General features: G+C 52.9%; 1 protein-coding gene and 1 long non-coding RNA gene across 38 annotated transcripts in view; one reads left to right on the top strand and one right to left on the bottom strand.

Moving 5' to 3' along the window:
* Window positions 1–19,991, bottom strand: part of CHST15 (carbohydrate sulfotransferase 15) — a 100,496-nt gene extending 80,505 nt beyond the window's left edge. For 9 of the 37 annotated variants that reach the window (XR_014827115.1, XR_014827117.1, XR_014827116.1 and 6 more), the window contains exons 1-2: window positions 19,141–19,270; window positions 3,294–3,444 (exon numbers count right to left, since the gene is read on the bottom strand). The gene's annotated coding sequence lies outside the window, so the exon portion shown is untranslated. Of the gene's footprint in view, window positions 1–3,293; window positions 3,445–17,425; window positions 17,704–18,051; window positions 18,193–18,532; window positions 19,271–19,792 lie in introns of those variants that run through there. The other 28 variants (XR_014827113.1, XR_014827129.1, XM_005671538.4 and 25 more) reach the window with 10 other exon arrangements.
* On the top strand, window positions 687–13,619 carry LOC146397119 (uncharacterized). Its single transcript, XR_014827131.1, has 2 exons — window positions 687–7,311; window positions 13,234–13,619. It is a non-coding gene; the product is annotated as an uncharacterized LOC146397119 (long non-coding RNA).
* Window positions 19,992–21,026: the final 1,035 nt, after the last annotated feature.

Here is a 21,026-nt window from a genome sequence, read left to right on the forward strand (position 1 = left end):
ACTTGCCACTTCTCCACTGGCTTCGAAGAGGAAAAAGGCACCCACGAAGCCGGTACAAGTCTCAGCTCAACGCCCTGGAGAGAACAAAGACTTAACACAAAGAAGAGCCGGCCCTTCCAAGCCCTGCAGCCACTTGCTCCAGCGGAGGGCCGCTTCGGGCGCTGGAGTCTGTGTCCTCCGCCAGGATCTGCGCTCTCCGCCCTCCCACCCCCCACTCTGCACACTGACTCTCCGGGCTGGGAAAGGACAAGGCTGACCTACGGCGGCCCTGAAACCCCGGACTCTCTCCAGGGGCCTTTCACTCAGCTGGGAGGGCAGAGCCCAAGCAGTGGGCACCACAGACGAAGGCCAAGAGGGGCTGGGGCCGCCCCTCCAGGGACCGAGGCATGGGGCTGCAAAGAGAGTCATACACCAGGTCCTTAACCCACTTCGCCAGGCCAGGGATCAAACGTGAGTCTCCAGAGACAACGCCAGATCCTTAACCTGCTGCGCCACAGCAGGAACTCCAGCCTTTTACATTTTGCAGTGAAAAATCTCTCTCTCTCTCTCTCTCTCTCTCACACACACACACACACACACACACACACACACACACACAGAGTCGGGTGTTCTCTTCTCCAAGCTAAGCTATCAGACTGTAGGAATTTTGCCCTTGTCGCTTGTCCATTCTGAAGATTTTTCCCTGATTTCTTTTTCTTTTTTTTTTTTTTTAATTTTTTGGGCCACACCTGCAGCATATGGAGATTCCCAGGCTAGGGGGTTGAATCAGAACTGTAGCTGCCGGCCTACACCACAGCCACAGCGACATGAGATCCAAGCCGTGTCTGTGACCTGCACCACAGCTCATGGGAACACCAGATCCTTAACCCACTGAGCAAGGCCAGGGGTCAAACCTGCATCCTCGTGGATACTGGTAGGGTTCATTACCACTGAGCCACAATGGGAATGCTGACTTTTCCAGACTTCTGATGCACGGCACCTGAGAAAGGCACATGAAATCCCACCAGCAGACCAGGACCATCCTTCCAGGAATCAGTTCAGCTCAGCCAGCCTCTCCTGAGCATACACAGGGGTCGGGAACCCTGCCAGAGCCCGCAGAGCTCACCAGCAACAGGGCAGCAACCCTGCCCTTCGGGGGCTCACAGTTTACTGTTGACACAAGGTGCTGGAGGTCAGGGTGCTCTAGGATAAGGATGACACAAGATGCCCAGGGCCAGCTCCATGGGCTGCAACCCGTGCAGTCACGCAGGTCCCGGGGCCCACAAGTGTCCTGCACGTGGTTCAATGCTCTGCCAGCTCCATTCTGAGCTCCTTCATAAGTTTCTCATAAAGGGCTTGAATTTTCCCATTGTACGAGGGCTTGCAAATTATACAGCCATTTCTGGAGATGCCTAAACAGTTATACAATCAGGATTAAAAGGAGAGAAATCCCATCCAGAGAGCGTCTCTCATTCCTGGTACAGCTAAAGAACAAACACATCCTTAGAGAATGGCATTACGCCCTGGGTTTAATCTCATCGCTGGTCTACGCAGGGACCTTTCCAGGGTCATTTCAGAATCAGCATCTTCCATTCCATACCACAAGAGACGTTACGGCAAAAGCAGTTCCCACAAGCCCATTTATCGTAGCTCTGACCTATGACAGTTTCTTCTCTAAAGCAGCTCTGCCTGATGATTTTAAGATTATGGGGACCTTCGGTTTCTCAAGCCGATGTGATGACGCAGCCATCCCAGAATCCAACCGCCTCGCACGCCCTCAAGTGGAGGCCTCCCCTGTGAAATTTATGACCTGAAGCTTATGCTCCTCTGGCTCCTTTTCTTTTTTCTTTTTCCTTTTAGGGCCACGCCTGTGGTATACGGGATTTCCCGGGCTAGGAGTCAAGTGGGAGCTGCATCTGCTGGCCCACACCACAGCCACAGCAATGCTGGATCTGAGACGCATCTGTGAGCTACACCGCAGCTTGCAGCAACCCTGGGCCCTTAACCCACTGAACAAAGGCCAGGGACCCAACCCGCTTCCTCACTGACACTACGTCAGGTTCTTAACCTGCTGAGCCACAGCAGGAACTCCCTTCTATCCTCTTTTAAAGGGAAAATCTTTACCCTGGTTGAGGGATAAACTTATTCCAAAATTATATATAATATATGTTTGTACATATATATATAAAGGTGCAAATATCTACATATATTGTATAGGCATACACACATACATTATATATGTATATATGCACATACATATATGTGTATATGTGTATATGGCACACCTGCGGCATGCAGAAATTCCCGGGCGAAGGATCAAACCTGTATGCACCATAGCAGTGACAATGCCAGCTCCTTCACCTACTGAGCCACCAGGGAACACCATTTACAAACAAGCTGGATTTTAACCTTCCTTTGTGAAGAATGCAAAATCAATTCCGTATGTGCTGACAACGCCCTGTATCTTGGCCTGGTGATGTCTCACAATTAATGCTGCCCATAAGGCTTACAACCATCGGCTTCCCATGACGCCTTCTGGTTATTACAACCATCACTCTGACCCAGAGCTGAATGTAGGGGGTTTAGACGCAGCAGGATGCATGGGGATTTTGCATCTTTAAGATTGTAGATGGTTTAATTAAAATACACCAGAGCATAAATCAATCGGAAATAAGGCTCCCATCCACCAAATTAGGCAGCAGAAGCTTCCCAACCTTAAGAGTTGAACAAGGAACAGAGGAGAAATTTTACTGAGATCTTTGCAGTGTTCCGTCCTCTACTGATATAAACTGTTTTCACCGCAGTGAAACCACCTGCACTCAGGGATGGAAGGGACATGACACCTTTTTAGCCAAGGCCCTCGTCCTGCAGGCGAGAAAAGAGGCTCAGAGAAGTCAGGTAAGCAGCCCCAGGACACAGGGCGGTCAGGGCGAACTGGGACCAGAGGTGTAAAAGCCTGAAAAAATGAAGCTGACCCTACAAGGTAGGAGCCAGCAACCTCTCAAGTCAGACTGCCTGAATTCAGGTCCCAACTCTACCTTTCAAAAGCTGCCAAGACTTGGGCAGGGTGACCTTCTCTAGCCTCAGTTTTCACATCTGTAAAATGGGGGTGTTAACTGTGTCTGTGTCAACGGCTGCTGAGAGTAAAGGGAATACTGTCAAATCTAGCATATGGTAAGTATTCAAACATGGGCTACAATGATCGGAACTCAAGCTTCTCAAGTCTTTGTCTTACATTCTATTTCACCAAACTGTTCTCTATCTCACGGGCTCCTTACCTCTGCGAATCTCCCAGATCTGGGGGAGAAACCTACCTGTGTGCACACACCAAGGATGGGCCCCCACAAAGCACCAGGTGGGCACAGGGAAGACACGAAATGCGTACATTGTGGGTCTTCCGGAATTTGATGATCGGATAAAAACTAATTTCGGTTGATGGCCAGTTGGAAGGGATCCAAAAACAATCTGAAAGATAAATGACAACACTGAAGTTCATGAAATTCTAAGATGCTTCCCAAGTGCTGCGGATCCCGAGATTTAATGAAATTAGACGGCGGCAGAATGTGGTCTGCAGCTTGGGTTGCACCAGTGTCGGTTTCCTGGATTTGATAATGTCCTCTGGTTATGTTAGATGGTATCACGGTGGGAAGCTGGTTGAAAGGTACGCAGGAACCTGTACTATTTTTTGCAGCATCTTGTGTGTCCACAGTTATTTCAAAATAAAAAGCTAAAAGAAAATTAGGAGGCAGAATCTAGGAGCACCAGAAATTTAAGGAGACTCTTGGCAAGTTTTCAACATGTCAAAACAGGCACAGCTCCTAGGCGGTATGGCCCCACACAGGACTTGGGAAGAGAGGCTGAATGAACATCTGGAGTGATTCTAAATCAAGCTCTTCTGAATATGAAACTGTTTCTCTTTTATTTCTCCATTTTCTAAAACATAGGGAAATTTATCCATATGTTTTGTCCGTATTGAAAAATTCAGCATACACAGCATAAAAATGGAGATGAATGTTGCTATAACTACTGGTAAACATTTATTAGGAAACGTTTGCAAGGTTTAAGAACGTCCAGAGAGGAACAGGCAGAGATTTAAAGTTTATGACCACAAATGACAGGGATAATCTGTTGAGGCCTTCCATACATCAGGTCAACCCGCTGGTCCTTGGGCATCGTTTTTCCAGGAAGGAAAGGTTGACTCTATGTTATACCAAGGGGCCCAGGTGTAGACAAGGTGGAGCGTATCCTGAAGAAGAGAGCAGGTGGAGGACCCAGAAGGCCAGAGCACCAGACAAGCAGTTCCCATGGAGACCACAGTACCTGGGTGATGGTGGGACCTGGGGTGGGGAGGTGACCTAGGAGGTAGGGAGCCAATTGCCAAGAAAGGGACAAGGAACAGCAGGGCCCTTAAGGAGCTGAGGTTCTCACGGACGATGGGAGAGAAACATCTGTGAGTAACCACAGGAGGGAGGAAGACCCTCCCTGTGAGAGGGCACGAGAGGAAGTCAAGTCCTGAGCGAGAGCTGGGGCTCGGTCAAGGGCACGGGGCCAGGGGAAGAGAGCCATGCTCAAGGCAGGCGCCAGACCTTCATGGGAGTTCACTATACCCCTGTCCCCCTCCAAAGGGTCCCCTCTCCCCAAACCAGACTTCTTGGAGTTGTCACAGAATTCAGGTGAACAGCCGCAGGCTCACCTTTGGGATTTCAGAGACTATTTCAGTCTTGTTTTCATGAGTGTGGTTTCAGCTGCTCACCCAAGACTTCCCCCATCAAGCATGTGCTGACTTAAAAATAACTCCTGTTCACAAGCCCAACCCTGAGCGAGAGGACGAGGAGAATGGGGGTTTTCTTTGCTTCTCACTAGCCCTGCTTTTTAAAACTGAAACAGCTGCAGGCCGGCTGGCATGGGACAAGGATTCTTCCCCCAGAGATGAGACCAGGAGAAAGCGAAGCCGTAAAAGGTAATTTGGAGGATGGAGAATGGAAGAGAATGGGTATCAACCCAAGTGTGCTACAAACCAGGTCCTCAGAGCCACTCTTCCCAGCCTAGTCATCCCATCCCATCCCATCAACTGGTCCCCCGGACATCTTAGCATTCCCGGGATGCTCTTCCCGAGCATCCCAAAGAACCAAAGTGGTGCCTTCTTGTTGTGCAAAGTTCAGCTTAGATGTCACCTTTTTGGAAAGGCCTCTTCTGATCACTCAGTCACTCCCCATCAGTTGGCACTTATTACGAACAGAATCAGCCTGTTCTCTGACTTTTGTGAACTCATCCCTAGGTATATACATTCTGTGAGTGCGGAGACCCTGTCCATCTCGTAAACGGCTGGATTCCCAGCTCTCAGGACAGCATCAGGCACACAAAGGTCCTCAGTCACTGGAAGGGGACTCTTAAGGGAGGTGCAGAACCTGAGGCAGAAGAGCTGAAGATGGTCAGACTCCCAAATGGTCTTCATTAACAGAGCTGAAGGATCAAGGGCAAGTCGCTTCACCTCCAAGGTCAAGGTTTCTCCAGCCATATCGGAGGGTAAGCAGGGAAGGAAAACAAACCAGACAACCAGTAGGAAGACCCTGTCATTTCTGAACTCTGGGTCCAAACTGCCAAGTCATCTGTGTATTCCTGCCTCTCCTCCTTGCATCCAGCTGTCCATCCATCCAATCATTCTCTCCCAGGGGCTGGGTCCTTGGGATATAACCTTGAATAAGACACACTCCTGTCCTAAAGGGACAAAAACCCTTTTAGTGGCAGGGACAGAAAGGAGGCAGTTCCTGCACTGACCAGCCAGGGGCCAAAGGAGACTGCTGGGCCTTTGGCTGGGACCCCTGTGGAGAGGAGGGGCCAGGCTGCTCTTGCAGAAAAGGAAACGGGAGCTAAAATCCCAGAGATGCTGCAGTGATGGGCATCCAGGGAATCTGATCAAGAACCCCAGGAGAGTCACAGTTGAGGACAGACTGAGGACGAGAGGCTGGGTCCCGAGATTTCCATGCAGATGAGCTGTCCCTCGTCTTCACCATGAAGAACTGGAAATCTTCCTCAGAGGAACAACTACAACCACTGCTACGCTGCATCCGAACCAAAGAGCTTAACACTTGTGCCCATGCACAAACACACATGTGTACACACACACACACACACACACACAGATGCCCAGGGCCCACCTCCGCAGAACACATGGAGGACTAGAGCATGTGCACTTCTTTCCAAAATCCCCATGGGGGTTCCCAGGTGACACCCTGGATGTAGAGCTTCCTGCAAAGTTTACTTCTGATTACATCTGCAGAAGTGCATTGTGGGGGCAGTGCCGGTGATAAACAGCAAGGGATGGAGCTGTGACACTCTTAACTGGTGAACCTTCCTAAGCATCAAGAACATTCCGGTCACAAAATAAAAACTAGTCCAGGGACACAGCTCCACGCCCTGGGATGCGCCCCCAGCCCCGGCATCACACCTGCCCGGGTGGGGAGAGCGCCCCACTGGCCCACACGTGTCCTGCCTTGCAGCGGCCCAGCCCAAGTCTTTAAAAGACAACTTCATAATGTACCCTGGAGTCACAATCACAGCCCCTTGTTTATGGGCTCGGCCAGATCAGATAAAATTTCATTCTCTGAATTGGTTCCTAATTTAATTACTCCCCGGATCAGCGCGGGCCTCCCGCTGCCGCCGGGGAGGGATGCAGGAGGTGCTGGCGCCAGGAGCTGCGGCTCTTGTTTGGCAGCTGCTGGAGATGAGCCGTGCTGGGGCCTTTGCAGGTCGGGGGGAGGGGGGTTGGAACCACGGGCTCGGGCAAAGTGGTCACCCATCAGCCTGTATTTGCTGTCCCCAGCCAATCAAGAAGGTGACCTGGGGTTTTATTAAGGCCTCAGGGAGAACATTCAGGATAACTGGGCTGACTCTGAAGACCCAGATTCCATCCTGACTCCGTGTGGCCTTGCTGGGTCTCAGTTTCCCCATCTGCAAAATGGGGCTGGACCATGTTCCCCCAAAGGCCTTTCCAAGCTCTAAAATTCAGAGATTTCAGGGGCAGGGAGGATCAGAACCTCATCTGAGAATCAAGCCTTTTCTCGGGCCAGGGAAAGAGCATATAAAAAAGTAAGTGAATTTTATTGTTAAAAGCAAGGGAAAATAACTCATGAAATTTAATTCCAGAAATGGAAACATGTCCACACAAAAAATGTGTAAAGGAATATTTACAGCAGCATTATTCATAAGAGCCAAAAGGTGGAGACCACTCTAATGGCTATCAACAGATGAATGGATTAAAAAAAAAAAAAAAACAGGTCTGGAGTTCCCGTGGTGGCACAGTGGTTAACGAATCCAACTGGGAACCATGAGGTTTCGGGTTTGGTCCCTGGCCTTGCTCAGTGGGTTAAGGATCCAGCATTGACGTGAGCTGTGGTGTAGGCTGCAGATGAGGCTCGGATCCCACATTGCTGTGGCTGTGGTATAGGCAGGTGGCTACAGCTCTGATTCGACCCTTAGCCTGGGAACCTCCATATGCCATGGGAAGCGGCCCAAGAAAAGGCAAAAAGACGAAGAAAAAAAAAAAAAAGGTCTGTTCATATAATGGAATAGACTCTAATGTCTATCAACAGATGAATGGATTAAAAAAAACCCAGGTCTGTTCTTACAGTGGAATATTATTTAGCCATAAAAAAGGAATGAAGTACTGATATAAGCTACCACATGGATGAACCATGAAAGCATTGTTACGTGAGAGAAGTCAGACACAAAGAACACATATTACTCGATCCCATTCATCTGAAGTCCCAGAGAGAACAACAGAGATAAAAAGTGGGTTCCTAGAAGGTAGGGGGAGAAGGGGGAGGCAAGGGGCTGACAGTTGACAGGCACATGGTTTCTTTTTGATATGATGATGTGTTCTCAAAGTTAGCTGTGGTTCTGGCTGCACATATCTGTGAATACACTAAAAGCTACTCAATTGTATACTCTACATGGGTGAATTTTATGTTTCGAGAATTACATCTTCATAAAGCAGTTTTATCAGAAGAATAGGTTGAATGGCCAAAAAAAGTCTATTGCGGAGTTCCCGTCATGGTGCAGCGGAAACAAATCCAACTAGGAACCATGAGGTTGCGGGTTCGATCCCTGGCCTTGCTCAGTGGGTTAAGGATCCGGCGTTGCCTCGAGCTGTGGTGTAGGTTGCAGACGAGGCTCGGATCTGGCATTGCTGTGGCTCTGGTGGAGGCCAGTGGCCACACCTCCGATTAGACCCCTAGCCTGGGAACCTCCATGTGCCTTGGATGTGGCCCTAAAAGGACAAAAAGACAAAAAAAAAAGTCTATTGCATGATTTTTAACAATAAATCAGATGAGAACTTTGTAAAATAAATATATACGTATAAATATACATATCTGCATACAAACATGCACTTGTGTTCGCTTGTGTTTGCGCACACACACACACACACACCTCCCTGAATAGCCCTGCAGTTTCGAAACAGGTTCAAAGCTACGTGGATTTTCAGTGGGCAAATCTCCTTCCATAAACAAACAAACCAAAAAAAAAAAAAACCCAAAACCTGCTGACTCAGAAGTGGGAAGGCTTGCATTTTTCTATTGATTTATTTCAGCTTTAACAGCCAAAAGTAAATTTATTTTCTACCATCTAAATGGCAACTGAGGTTTCATCTGCTTTTTAATACATCGTTTTTATTCTCTGAGCCAAAGTGTGAACAATGCAAAAGATCCATGGATTTTCAATGGTCAACCTGTGGGCAAATGATTTTTTTTTTTTTTTTTTGGCTTTTGGTCTGGAAGATATTTCTGATGAGGAAGTCATTTTTGCTGAGCTCACTCTTCTCTTTTGTACCTTTTCCCATATCTAATTTCTCACCAAAACTGCTACAGAGCAGGTAAAAATAGCTTTTCAAAGTTAAGGCGACCCAGATGTCAGACTGATCCCACTCTCATTAGCTGGAGCATCCTTTCATCGGCTCATTTAGTCTTACTGATAACTTTCTGAGGCAAGTTCAAAATGTCCTAAAAGCAGCTATTTCCTGACTTGCAAAACAGTGCACTTGGATTACCGGACTGATGGGAGATTGGATGAGGCCTTCCTGGAACTATTTCTCTTTATCACAAACTGTGACAGAAGAAGGAAAGGCCACATCCTTGTGGGCCAGGCTACAGATGACCACAGAAAAGGCAACTGTGAGTTTCCCACAGTTCAAGAACCCCCAGATCCAGGGAGCTGGTCCTCCCTACAGACTCAGCATTTCTAATGGACAGTGTTTCTTTCACACAAGAAATATTCACCAGTGGATCAAAGTTAAGAAGCAACCAGGGAAGGGCAGGGCTTAATGCTGGACAGCGGATGGGACAGTGCGGGGGCTACAATCCCGCGCCATGCCTCTCCCCTTGGACCACCACCTGCTTCACGTCCTCCCTCAGGAGGGCCTCAGCATCCTGGGACCCGAAGCAGAGAGATGGTTGACATTCTTATAGCCAGGACACCATGCTCTTTGCAAGTCCTGGTCCTAAGGCAACAGCACACGGTGGGAGAGGAGGAGGCGGCCCCACCCATGAGAGGGGCCTCGGGCTGGCTGGGATGCTGGACAAAGGAGGTCCTGGTACCAGCCAACTAGAGGTCAGAGCTAGGGGATCCCAACGTTGCCACAACCCCCCTCTGCCCTGGGGCCCCTCTCATTTGTCCTTCAGCTCTGTGAGGAGGGGGAGGTTTCCAGGCAAGGCACGAGCCCGGATGCAAGGCTGCCTTTTGGATCAGGTTGGTCCTCTCCCACAGACCAGATAACCCCACTCCTGATCTGTTGAGATTCTGGAGAAAGGTGTTCCATGGACCAAGGGCTGCATGGAGAGTTGCGAGGATAAACTTGCCTCCCTCCAACACACACACACACACACACACACACAATGTCAGGAGCAGAGAGACCCTGGCCCCGCCCCCACTGCAGCCCCCAATCCCTCACTCCAAAGAAGAGGGCAGAGGCCAGATAAGTGATGACATCCTGCCTCCAGCAAATGTTCTGGGCTGTTCTTCGCGGAAAATTAAAAAGCTAACCTTCCCCAAGAATCCAGGGAAAGATCACATCCTACAGAGGCCCCCAGACTTCTACCTTGAACCAGACTAGAGAAAGAACGCCAGTTCCCCCATTCTTTTCGACATCTGCCTAAAGCCACAGTAATTCTGAAATCAGTAATTCAGAATCAGTAATTCACAGTAATTCTGGTCGTGTCTGGGTCCACGACCAGAGATGAGCCAGCTGCGGACAACCCCTACCTGGATGGTCCCCGGCCGGTCCCACAGGACCTGGGCCAAAACTACGCCCTGCTTTGTGGCTGCAGCTAAAACAGATCACAAGTATCTGCTGGGAAACTCAACTGCTTGGCCCAATTCCCCGGGGCAACCCCGCTTTCTTGTAATCCTGGAGAACCCTTGCTGGCACAAAGCAAACACAAATGCGTGTGTGTGTGTATTTGGAAGACTCTTTATATAAACAGGTTCACAAATCAGAGGAAATAGCCCTCTGTAGACCAATAGTCTGATTTTTGGTTTGGAAATTATGGTCCCTATAAATACACGCCAGGACAGACTTTTATATTTTGAACGCAAATATTTACATTCCAAACAAAGGAGCAGGGAGCCTGAAGACAAGCTATTTACACCAGCTATAAGAAACACAAACAGCCCCCACATTTCTTGCCTGAGTTAAAGGCTCCGCCTTCTATTCCTGAAACACCAACCAAATTTCCACAACATTTATCCCCAAGACTCTCAAGACACACACGCACAAACTGTGGTTACTACCTTTTAATAGCCCCAAAACCTACTGTCAGGAAATCCACAGTTATTGCATTAGGCTCTTGACTCCTTGAGAAATTTAGTGACAGGCATGAACGAACTCTCCCGCACCAGGCTACCAGTGTGGGGGTCCTGTTCTGTCTCCTGGGTGCACCCCCAGGCCCCCTGAGGCCCACAGGAAACCCATCACAGTCCTCTCTCTCCAGGACAAACTGGCTTTTGATGCATTAACTCAACCAACAGCAGTTTCTCCTAATTGCACGGCACCCCGAGACGACGTCACCCTGGAGAGGCCTGCCAGGCCGAGGAGAGTGGACCACATCCAGGAAAACCAGAAGGAACACGGTATAAAGTAGGATGGGGTCAAGGTTGAGTTCAATAGGGTAGAACCACAGACGCTCAGAGGATGGTAACCCCTGCATGGGAGGAGGTGGAAAGATGGAAGAACTACTGGCAAAGCTTCCTGAAGGCGGTGATGGGGGTGGGGGTGGGGGGATGGGGAGAAGGGGGGGAAGGGGAGGGCCCATAAAGGTTTAGGTCTTCTAGGTTTAGGAGAGGGAACCAAGAGGAGGCGGGAAAGCTTCTTCGGCTCAGGCCACCCAGCTAGGGGTCAGCCAGTGGCTCCGCCCCCGCCTTGTAAATTACACTTGTGCAGCCTTGAGATCAAGGGCTAATCATTATCTCAATCTGGCTCATCCTGTCCACACTCGGCAGATAACAGCACCTGGTTGACACGGTCGCCCGGTAATCTCAGGTCCCCCTCAATGTCCTTATCAGCCACATTGCTAAAGTTGTCCCTATCAACTTCATACCTAATAGGTGCCACGTGTCAGCCCCCCACCCCCCTCCATGGGTCAGGCCCTGGGCTCAGCACTGTATCCACCATCCACCTGCAGCTCTACTCCCTCGAACCCAAACGTGACCCCATCTTATTTGCTGTGTGTATGGGAGGGGAACGCTCCTTGCCCACATGTGATGGGCCCCACCTCGTGGAGCGAGCGCGTGGGTACCATCACCTGTGTCTACACGAGCCAGGAGTGTTCAAGGAGGATGAGGACCTGGGCTTTTTCCCACACAGAGTCAGCACTGCCCCCTGCTGGCTGCCCCAGGGAGGAAGGGAGCCCGGCTGGAGAGGCTGCGGCTTTGCCATCATTCTGCCTGAGGCTCAGGGGAGATCAGCCGGCCTCACTGCCCAGCTCTCCCTTTTACGATGCCCACTGGCCACCGGTTCAATCCCATTCTCCGACGTCCGCTTCCATGAGGAGCAAACGCTGCAGTGTCACCTTCATCCATCCTCCTCCTCCCCCCTCTCTCCATAGGCTCAGAACTTGGCCAGGAAAGAGGGGCTCAATTTGGGGAGCGCCCTTGAACCCTAACTTGTAGGAATGGTACTCAACTCACACGACAAGGTAGAGATTATTAACCTCCATTTTACGGAGGAGGAAACCGAAGTACGAGGAGATGAAACCACTTGCCCGGGGTCTTGGTGATGGAAATAAAGACACACCCAGGCTCACCCCACCACCTGCGCTGCCCCTCCAACACCCAGGCTAAAAGAACATCCAAGGAGGGGGCCCCCAACCTTTGAGGGATCGGAGAACGAGGATGCCGGCCCAACTCACTCCATTCGGCCTCAGTGGCCAAGCAGGGCTGCCCAGACCTCTTTCAACAGGGGTGAGGCGGACCCTCAGACTCTGAAACACCTTCCAACCTCACAGCAGGTGCGCCACAGGCCAGACCCTCGGGGCAGCTCCCTTGGAGGGCATGGCAGAGCAGGACCGGGCGTCCCCTGAGCTGCCCTGGAAGGGACGGACTCACCACCTCCCAAGGCCTTTCCTTCCCTCAGAGGCTCTACCCACTGTCTTTTTGACCACAGGGAGCACAAGGGACCAACAGGCTCATATTCCATCTCAAGAGAAGACTGTACATTATAGGAAAAAATAATCACGCCTGCCCTGCCATCTTATTCCTTGCCCTGTTGGGGTATTTCCCAGGCACCTGGGTGACTAGCCTGCCTGTTTCAATATTTTTATCACAAACATAATTCTGGAAAGCGTCCCAGTTTCCATTATCATGAAACTCTCTGCCTTTGAGGATCTGCCAACTTATTTTCTTTGGGGACCCAAAAGGCCTGGACCAGGGCAAACTCTAGAAATGTTGAATCGGTGGCAGGGAGAGCCTGCCCCAGAAAGAAGGTCCCCTCACACCTTTTTGTGTGTGTGTGTATCTTTTTGTCTTTTTGCCATTCCTTGGGCCGCTTCTGCGGCATATGGAGGTTCCCAGGCTAGGGGTCGAATCGGAGCTGTAGCCACTGGCCTACACCAGAGCCACAGCAACGCAGGATCCGAGCCGCGTCTGCAACCTACACCACAGCTCACAGCAACGCCAGATCCTTAACCCACTGAGCAAGGCCAGGGATTGAACCCGCAACCTCATGGTTCCTAGTTGGATTTGTTAACCGCTGAGCCACGACAGGAACTCCACCTCCTCACACCTTTTAAGATTAGAGTGGAGCTCAGGATGTAGCATTCCAAAGCAGGCTACCCCAGAACATTCCCAAGGAAAGCTCCCTGCTCTGCCCTCGGCTTCATCGCAACCAGCAGGAGCACAGAAAAGCTGAGGCACGGCCTGTGCATGGTGTCGGCTGAAAGCATCTCAGAAGGCAGCTGTTTATCCAGCCACCTCCTTGCACAGACGAAGGAACAGCCCAGAGAGGTCACCCAGCCTGATCAAAATCAAGGCGTCCTGGAGCCCCTGGCCTTAACAGTGTCAGAGAAGCCCTTAGAGGCAGAATACGCCAGAAGGCATCCCCCGCCCCAAGAAATATACACATCTACAAAAAAAAAAAAAAAAAAAAGAAATATACACATCTACATAAAAACCTGTAGTGCGATTTTAGGGAGAGCAGAGACATCTTTGGTCCCTGGTCATCAGCTCCAGAGCTAAAGAATACTACCGGGGGAGCGAAGGTTTACTGTATGCCAGGCACCAATGCAAGCACCTGGCAGGTGGCAAATAAGGCCAGAGCTGAAGTCACCCCAGAGCACTCTCACCTCAGAGTGGCTCACCCAGGCTCCCACTGCACCCTCAGTGGCAGTGTTATGTAACTCTGCAGGTTCTGCCTCCCTCACTGCTCTGAGCACCGCCTCTGGGCCCCCACGCACCTGCTTCTGGGCCCGCACCTGGAGGAAGGCGTAAAGGCTGCGCAGAGCTGCTGATGGTGAAAGAGGCAGCTTGCGTTTCCTCCACATCCCTTTCGAAACCAGCAGAGACTGAGAACCTGCTTTCCTCTGGCACCTCCCCCCTCCCACCACCACTTGCTGATTCACGCCCGCCCGCCTTCCCCTTCTAGAGCCACGATTGTTATCCCCCGCCCCCAGCCCCATTTCCCCCCTTCCTCCCGCGCATCCTGCCTCCTGATGGCTCTGATGGCTCAAAGCGTGGTCCCTGTGATCTCAACCAGCCTCCCTGCCCTCTGACTGAGACAAAGGGGGACACCGGTCAGGCCTGGCTGGCACGGGGCCAGCTGGGAACCAGTAGGGACCCAGCAAATGACAGCTGCGAGGACCACGTGTCTTCCTTCCCCACCCCCCTACTTGAAAAACATTGTCTGTATTGGCCCGATCCATACAAAACCTTGACTTTTCTTTCTAGACATGGAGACTGGATAGACTCACTCGCTAAGTGCCACCTCTAGGCGTCATTGCAGGCAGACCTGGGTCTACACATGAATCACCCCCCGGCCCCAGCGCTGCATTTTAAAGGAAGCGCATCGCAGGAAGGAAATCAGACCCCTCGCACTTGAGAACAATACCGAAACACTCTGTGCAAGCAGTCGCCCAGGGCGGTGGTGGCTAAAGGAGAAGGCAGGCCCTGGGCGCAGGGCGCAGCAACACCGTCACAAGGAATTCTGTGGACAGCATCTGAGCAGCCCACCTGCACACGGACGCCCATTCTCACCCGGGGCTGAAAGAGAGGCCCGGTGGCCAACAGCTCACACTAGGACACTCCCAGGGCCAACTAGTTTAAAAATAGTTTCTGCTTTTAGATTTTTTTTTTTTTTTTTTTTTTTTTTTTTTGCTTTTAAGGGCCACACCCATGGCATACAAAAGTTCCCAGGCTAGGGGTCAAATCAGAGCTACAGCTGCCAGCTGACACTACAGTCACAGCAACGCGGGACCTGAGCCATGTCTGCGACCTACACCACAACTCACGGCAGCACCAGATCCTTGACCGACTGAGCGAGGCCAGGGATCGAACCCACAACCTCATGGTTCCTAGTCGGATTCGTTAACCACTGAGCCATGAAGGGAACGTCTGCTTTTAAAGAAACTCCTCTCTCCTACAAACGGGTTCCAAATGACACCTCTGCCATCCTGGACCTGCTGAGGCCTGGGGACCAGGACAGGATCTGGACGTGGGGACAGGAACAGAGAGCTGGCGACCACAGCAATCGTCCATTCATCTGGGAGTTTCCAGAGGCTCCCGCTCCACAGGGTGGGAGGAGCTGGAGCTTGGAGGCCTCAGATGACTTTCCACTTCTGGGCTAGAGGACTTTGGACCCGCTGCTCCAAGCCTCAACTTCCACATCAGTAAAAGGAGACTCTGTCCCCCCAAACCCACTCCTCACAGTGCTATTCCTTGCCTGATTGTTCCTCCCAGATCTTAACGCAGCTCACTCCTCATTCGCCCACCAGGTGCATGTATTTTTGCCTGCTCCCTTCCTGCAAAGGCTGGGACTGTCTTCTCACTGTTGCACATTTTTTTTTTTTTTTTTTTTTTTTAGGGCCCTCAATATAGCATCTGGAAGTTCCAGAGCTAGGGGTCGAATCCGAACTGCAGCTGCAATCTACACCGCATACACCGCAGCTTTTGGCAACACCGGATCCTTAACCTAGTGGGCGAGGCCAGGGAACAAACCCAACATTGTGTTGGCCACAGTGGGAACTCCTCGCTCCTCACGTGTACTATTTGATCAGTTAAATCATAGCAAAGTTTCATGCAGAGTGTCTCTTTCCACAGGACAAGAACCCATCCAATAGCTACTGAATGGATGCATGACACACAGCATGTGACAGAGCCTGGCACATGGCCATACACACTGGGCACCTGCCAATTCTCAGTCCCTCGGCTTGGGGGGGAGGGGTCCCCATGTCTTATCATGGGCCACATCTCCCCGATGGGGGGACACCCTTCTTGATATACAAACACAGGGCCAGATGTAAGCTTCCGACCTCTTGGCAGAGCCTCACCCCCAACCCTCTATTCCACTTGCAGGACCTGAGCCCACACTTAAACTTCCAGGCTTGAGGATTCCTCTGAAAATTAACAAGACCCTTCAAGTTGGTTTTCTCCCCCCACTGGCTGAAGCTGAGTCAAAGCTGCCCTCTATGGCAGGGCCTGTGCCCACCTGCTCAAGGTAGCCCCAGAGTCTCCCTCCTCTTCCCATCCCCTGGGGCCAGCCTAGATGCTAGCTGGGGCAACCTCCAGCCAGGCCTCCGGTGGCCTTACACCACCACAATCTAATCACAACCCAGCCCTAACCTAAAGCTTCCCCTAGTGTAGGTTCAAAGAGCCCGGGGCTCCGTGGCCCAGCTGGTTAACTAGGAGTTTCTTTTCTGCTCTTTCTCCAGACACCCAATACGCAGAGTCTACTTTCCAACCTCTCCCAAACTTTCCTGCAGACAATAGCTCTTCCAGCTGCAAGGACAAATCTCTTCTTCAGGCAAGGAGAAAGCCAAATGCCTCACCTGTGCAGGCTGGGGCAACAGTAACACAGCGAAACAGCAGCCCTCATGGCAGCCACAGCGACAGTGCCGGGATCCCTGGCCATCTAAGCATCCAAGAAAAGTAAGGGGCAGGTGGGATCCACTATGGACAAAGCTGCCTCTCCATCCCCTAAACAATATCCTGGATGAATTCACCTGCTCACTTTACGCCATGAGGTAGCTCACTGAACTGGAGAGAAGAAAACACACACACACAAAAAAACATTGTTGGATTTCCTTCCAGGGCTCTAAAGATGGTTCTCCAGGGAAGCTGGACCTTGGAGGGAAAAGGAGCCCCACAGCTCCACTTGGGGTTCACCTATGAACCGAGAGGGAGACGATGGTGAGCCGCCTCACCTTGCTGGCTCAATTTCCCCACCCAGCAGGAGGCAAAAAGAACATTTTCCTGCCAACGTTTCAGGCTTATTGACGAGAAATATGTATCTGATTACAAACTACCCAATTAAAAGGCATTTTCCCATGTTATTTTAAACAAAATCATATATAACTTGTACGTATTTACGTACCAACCAAGACATCCTGACTCAACACACAGTTGGTAAAATAAATGCCACGTTCTGGAAAGGAGGGTGCCTGAATGTGCACGTTGGGGTGGGCATAGAGAATGGTGTGGGAAAGATTCTAGAGAAACTTGGGGCAAATCTCCAGACCTCAGTTTCCACCTGGGTGTTTCAGGGGCTGCAAGATGTCCCCTTGCGGCCTTTCTGCCCCAACACCGGCTGGCTGGCTACCTAAGAACCGCAGCTGATAAAGAGGAGCTGGGGCCCTGTGAACCCTGAAAGTCTCCACTCAGCCTCACTGAACGGCGCGCTACATCCCTTTGCGGGGCTTCCTGGAGAAACAACTTCACTCCCCAAAACGCCGTGCCATCAACTCACCCAATGTGAATACAGCGAAGAGCCTCGGGGAGCAGGAAAAAGGGGGCGGGAGGAGTGGGTCTCAGTCCTAATTTTGCCTCCTCCTTCTCCAATCTCCCTACTCGGGGCGGGGAGTCCAGCTGTCAACAGTCGGCCACCGAGCCCCTGCCTTCCGTCTACACCCGCCGCTCCAGTCGCGCCAGCTGACCCGGGGGCGCAGGGCGGACGCGGAACGTGGGCACCAGGACCGCGACGGGGCGGTCAAGCAGCCGCGCCCAGGACCGTGGCGGCTCCGAATCCTAAACACACACGCACACACACGCGCGCGCGCGCCGGCCAATCCGTTTGCCCGGAGGAGTCGGAAGGCGCTTCCCCAGCTCTTCATTCATTCCCCCAAAGGCGACGTTCTCGTCTTCCAGGCGCCTCCACCCCGCGATCCTGGGGGCTCCAAAGGAGCCAACTGCGCCACGACCCGCCCCCCATCCGCCCACAGCCACCGAGTCCTCTCCACCCGCACACGCAACCCAGCAGACTCGCGCTCCATCACGACCGGCAGCGTCGCCCCCGCGCAGGGCCGCTGCCACCCCGGCTCCCCACAGCTTCGCCGCCCCGCAGCCCCCGCAGCCCCGCCGCCGCTCCGCTCAGACCTGCAGCGCCCGGCTCGCCGCGCCCAGGCCGGCCGGGGACGCCGCCGCCGCCACCGCGAAGCGCCAGCTACTCCAAAGTCACGCCGCCTCTGGAGCTGCGGCCCGGCGCTGCGAGGGGGCAGTGGGCGGAGGGCGGACAGGAAGGAGGAGAGGGTGGGGAGCAAAAGTTCAGGCGGCTCGGGCCTCGCCGCGCCCCCGTCTCCTCCCAAGCCCGCCCCCGCGCCCCCACCCCCGGAAACCGGTCCCTCAGGCTTTGTCACCTGGGACCACCACCGCAATTTCCCCCCCCCCCCGCGATCTCCCCCAAGCAGCGGCGGAACAGAAGCCGGGGCGGGGAGGCGGCTCGGAGCCCGAGTCGGGGAGAGTGGCGGATGCACACCTACCTGCCCCAGGCGGCGCCTGGAAACTTCCCCGAAGTGCGCCGGGCAACAGAGCGCGTGGCTGGGGAATCCCCCCCACCCCCCACCCTACCCGCGCTCACACGGAGAAAGCACCGAGCTGTGGGTCCGTCTATCCTCCGCCTGCAGCGCGCCGCCCGGATTCCGACTCCTGGGGCTGTTCTCCTGCTCAGCCGGCTCGTGCGTGCCCCGGGGTGTGCGCCCCCCCGCCGGCCTCCCGCGGTCCGCAGCGCCATCGCCCCACCATCGGGTCCCCGGTCCCCGAGCTCCGACCGCATTCTCCCGAGTCGAGGAGGGGGGCGTGCGAGCCCTGGCGCCGCCGCTGCCGCCGGGCAGCCCTTCCCGCGGGGTCCCCTGCGCGCGGGGCGCCCGGAGCGCGGGCAGCACCGGCGGCGAGAGAACGCCCTCCGCTGGGGGCCGAGGTTGCCTCGGGGAGACTGGGCCGAGGGTCGCGGGGCCCAAACCTGCCTCGGCTCCGCGCGCTCCCAAGTTCATTGTCTGCCTGGGCCGCCGCCGCCGCCACCGCGCCGGGAGCGCCACGGGGAGTGAGGCTGCGCGAAGCTTCCGCTGGCCCGGACTCCCTACGCCCAGCCCGGGCCGCCCCTGGCGCTGCCTGGCCGGAACGCGGAGGGGCGCCGGAGCCAGACACCCACCCGCGCCGCTTGTCGCCGCCCGGGCACCCAACTTGTACCTGAGAAGCCAGACTCCAGCCCGGGAGCCTCTGCGGCTCCAGCTCCGCGGGAGCGCGCCCAGCTCCGCGCCACGAGCCCCGCATCCAGGGCACGTCAACCTGACTCCCCAAGCGCAGGGAGGAAAAGTTTGGGAGTGACGTGAGGATGGCGAATGAAACATCCGAAGAGAGCCCTCCCCCCGCCCCATGTCTGTCGCGCGGACACACATCAGCTCGAGTCTGGAATGTGAGATCAAGGCGTGTGCGCCCAGCGGTGGGTTTGGTTCCCACCCCCTCCCCTTCCAAGTAAACACGGTTTGTGCGATGCGCTGATTCCAAATAGCAAAAGCAAACCGAAACCCCTAAGCCTGCCAGTGACACCCTGCCAGAGACATTTTTTTAAGGAACTTGGCGGTCTGGAGCCAGCCCATACATTGATATTCAAGGCCACGGAGCCGGTGGGTTCTGCGCCCTCTGTTGTATTTTTGCATCCTGAGAAGGCTCTCCCGGGTTCTTCAGCCTGTTTGCTTTTGGGGGGAGGGAAAGCTCAGCGAGACCTCAAGCCCAGCCGCTGTGGCCCCCGGGTGGCTGCTCCAGGAAACCACCCGGGCTGCCCGAGGTCAGGGAAGCGGCAGCAGTGGTCCTCTCTGGACCTTCGAATGCACATACATACCGTCAGTTAAAGAAAAGACACTTTGAATTCTGGAAGACTCAGCTCAAGAAGTGCTTAGAGCACTAAGATCCAGCCTCTGAGGAAACAGGTCCAAGGGACAGGAAAAAACCCTTGTCTTCAGTCACATGAGCCTTTTGCCTGCCGGTGTCCCCATGGCCACAGCCCAGCATCTTGTCCTCAAAGCAACCAAAGTGGAACTGAAAGTGCTCCGTTAAGTGTCAGATGCTGGCACACTGATGAGGGATGCTTCCTGAGGGTGTCTTTCCTCTCATCCTGGGGGGAAAAAAAAAAACAAAAACCTGATTTTTATTGCTTGAGGCTTCATTCTCTCACCCCCCCCCAAGAAACTATAACCCACCCTGAGGTCATAAACTTCTGCTCAGCATCCATGGCAACTAACGCAGAGGTCACAATCCGAGGATTATAACTGCAGATGGGAAGCTGGCATAAGAGGGGAATTCTTCAAAACTGTATCTTGTTTTCCTGCAAATAGTGCCTCTTACATAAAAACTACAAAGCAAGATTAATGCAGCAAAGAGACCAGCCGTAGAATCTCAGGCTAGATTGCTTTTTCCATATAGACTTCACTTGGTGGGGGTTTTTTGGTGGTGGTTCATTATTATTTTTTTTTTAACAAAAACCTTTTTCTGAAAATACAATGAGCTGCTTTTTGCAGGGCTCACAATTCCCAATAGATGATGATGCCATTTTTCAAGGTCTTACACACATCGTGGCTTTGGGGCTTATTTATTAGCTCCCAAGAAAAGCCTGCCTTTCAGTGAGGTTTATATACTCAAGTAATTGCATCGGGGGACACAGTGCAGGGTGCTGTTAAAGAGGATTGGCTGTGCGTGGGTCTGCAAGGAAGGCCCTGGGCCAGGCAGCTGTCAGACCGGAGTGTGCAAATGGGTTTAAACAAACACAGGGAAGGTTCTGTGGAAACTGAGGAGGAAATCCCCTCCTGTAAGGGTGTGTGGAACATTATTCCATGGCCACACATACCTCTGTCTTTCCTCTCCCCCCTCCAAGTAAACACCTCCCTCCGCTGTGGAGATGGCACGGGGCCCACGCAGATCCCTTTCGGATTCAGGCATCAGAAATCACGGCTGACGCGGAACAAATTGTTTTCAAGTAACATCACGGAACCCCTTTGATACCAGTTCCACCAGGGACTTTCTAAAGGTATTTATACACATGCCTGAGGTTAACTGGAGGGCAATTTTCCCCCTCAGCA

This window comes from Sus scrofa, chromosome 14, assembly GCF_054392235.1.
Source record: "Sus scrofa isolate SSC_HxYL_T2T_F1_AM1 chromosome 14, Sscrofa_HxYL_maternal_Yorkshire_Landrace_v2.0, whole genome shotgun sequence".
NCBI lineage: Eukaryota > Metazoa > Chordata > Mammalia > Artiodactyla > Suidae > Sus > Sus scrofa.